The sequence below is a fragment of the Athene cunicularia genome, assembly GCF_003259725.1.
Source record: "Athene cunicularia isolate RWA chromosome 13 unlocalized genomic scaffold, athCun1 chr13_part1, whole genome shotgun sequence".
Taxonomy (NCBI): Eukaryota; Metazoa; Chordata; class Aves; order Strigiformes; family Strigidae; genus Athene; species Athene cunicularia.
Window position 1 is genome coordinate 15,271,841 of NW_020799117.1, and position 2,577 is coordinate 15,274,417.

Here is a 2,577-nt window from a genome sequence, read left to right on the forward strand (position 1 = left end):
CCCCCCCCGGTGAAATAGGGGAGAGAGAAAAAAGGGAGAATTCATAGGTTGGAAGAAAAAAGCAGTTTAGTGATGGTAATAAAACAACAGTAACAATAGGAAGTTCAAACAGGTAATATACAGTGTGATTGCTCACCACCTGGCGACCGGTATGCAGCCTGCCCCCAGCAGTGATCCTGACACAATGAAAGTTCCCACCATGCTGACCAGAATCCAAAATGAGAGAGAACCCACCTTCTTTATATACTGAGCATAACGTCATGTGATATAGAATATTCCAGTGGCCAATCTGGGCCTGGACCTCCAGCTGTGCCCCTTCCCAGCTCAAGGAAAGTTAACTCTATCCTGGCCGAAACTAGGACAATGTGTAATGGCAGAGTTGTCTTGAAATACAGAATTGGTTTGACACTGGAAATTCCTCCAGCAATTATGTCCTATCAGTTGACAGAATTTTCCATTTTCCCTTCCTGCATTATGGATTTTAAGACTGGCTTAAGACAGACTGAAGTTTGCAAGGAACTCTTCCTCATAATTAAAGAGAGGGTCAACAATGCAGCCTATATTTTTTGGTCATCTGTTTTAAGAAAGCATCTCTCTGCTTCTCCTAAGACATAGTCAAGCTACATGATTTTTTAAAAATCTGCTTTTTCTTTCTGGACAAGTGTTAGTGGGTGTTAGTAATTATGTATGCATATTTAATATCAGGATACTATTCCATTGTTTAGTTCCACCTTCTCTAGCAGCATGTCTGTAGCTGCAACACACAGAAATTCTGCAAATATTCAGGTAAATAAAAAGATGCTTGTTGATTTTTTTTTTTTCCTGAGCACTCAGTCATATCTCAAAATGTTTTAACAAAAGGATAGTTGAATTAACTTTATGATTATTTTACCTACTACTGTCAACTTTTCTTTCTCTGACAACTGTGTTTCTAGGAAAAGCTGCTTTAGAAGTCTCCATTTTTGGAGAGATGGATTGGGAACAGGGCAGGGAAAAGGTGAAGAATTTGATGCAAGGACATTAATGGGAAGAGTGGAAAAGACTTGAGCTAAGTCAAAGTATGTGTATGAACTTGAGAGTTGTACAACTAAGGCTGAAGAAGAAGGCACCCTTTCTCAGACTAGGAATGAAGTGATATTTTTGTGTTACATAGTTATAGTATTTAAAAAACCCCAAAATTCATATAATCTCAGGTGCGGAACTGAGGGTCTTAAATTGTCACTTACTGCTAATGTGTTGATCTGCTGTCTCGTAAGTCTTTTCAAGTGCTTTAATTCCTTCTCTTGTTTGAATGATAAAAGGAGTTTTGCAGTAATTTAGTTTACAGAAAATGAATTAAAATCAAATGTAGGATACCTGCCCAAAGTACAACTGTATTTTGAAGGATGGAGGAAAACCAGCCTGAAAACTAAGAGAACATAGGGACCAAAATTACAGTGAATACAATGTGGTAATGAACTTTCAATTCTTCATAATTTTGTCTGGATCTGCTTCTGAGTGAGGGGAGATAGAATATAATACCCACTTAAAATATGCTTGGATAGGAATATGAAGATTGAAAGTTGTCCTCAGCATTCAGAAACTTTTTATGTTTCACTGTAGCTTCTTGATTTAGTGCTCTAGCAACTTTTAATTAATTACTGTATTTAATTCAGTTGTTCGAAAGAATTAGACAAAAAGTTTGCAGATTATGTATCCTATGCTAAATAGATAAATTCAAGGTAAAGAAGTACCAGCCTGACATAAATAACCCAAAGTTAAGTAGAATAGGTTTTATTAAAATACTCAGTAAATTTATAATGAATGTTATTAATAGGACCAATTCATAGATCAGACTTCCAACCTAAGAATGAAAAGTTAAAGACAACCTTAAAACCTCAATGGCACTTTCATGGCAGGGCTAGAGCACTAGTTAGAAAGGAGCATCACTAGACCAAATAAGGTAAATTAGGCCAACATAGCGACAGAAAAAGTAGTGATACAATAATTAAAAAGTAAATTAAAACACTCTCTAAACGTTTATGCGTTGATTAAAAGACCAGCCATTATCAGTAATCACAAACAGTACTTTAATACCCTATTCTTTTTTCAGCAGTAACTTATACGGGATGCTTAAGGAGGGAGTATTACAAATGCATGTGGAGGTAATTTTCCATTTAACTGTACCAGTCACCACTGACCTGTGGCTGAAGGGATTACTGGACAAGAGATTGAGGTTTGTCATAGTCTTAATACTGCTGGTAGGTGCACTGTGCTTACATTTTCTGTATCTCTAGTTAACCAGTTACTACAGAGTATTTGTTAAATGCCATGCTTTCTCCTTAATGACAGATTTGTGCCATATTCTTTCAAAAGTGAAAAAATATTTGAAGAGAACAGACTGGTCATTCTAGTGCTCTTTGTCTTTCTCCCCTTGAATAAACACAGAAATTTCAGTTGTTTCATTTATATTTGGTAATCTAAATATCACTGGGAAATTATTAGATTGTAATTATTGTTTGTGACTTCCTCAGAGGTTCCTTTTTTTTTTTTTTTTTTTTTTTTTTTTTTTTTTTTTTTTTTTTTTTTTTTTTTTTT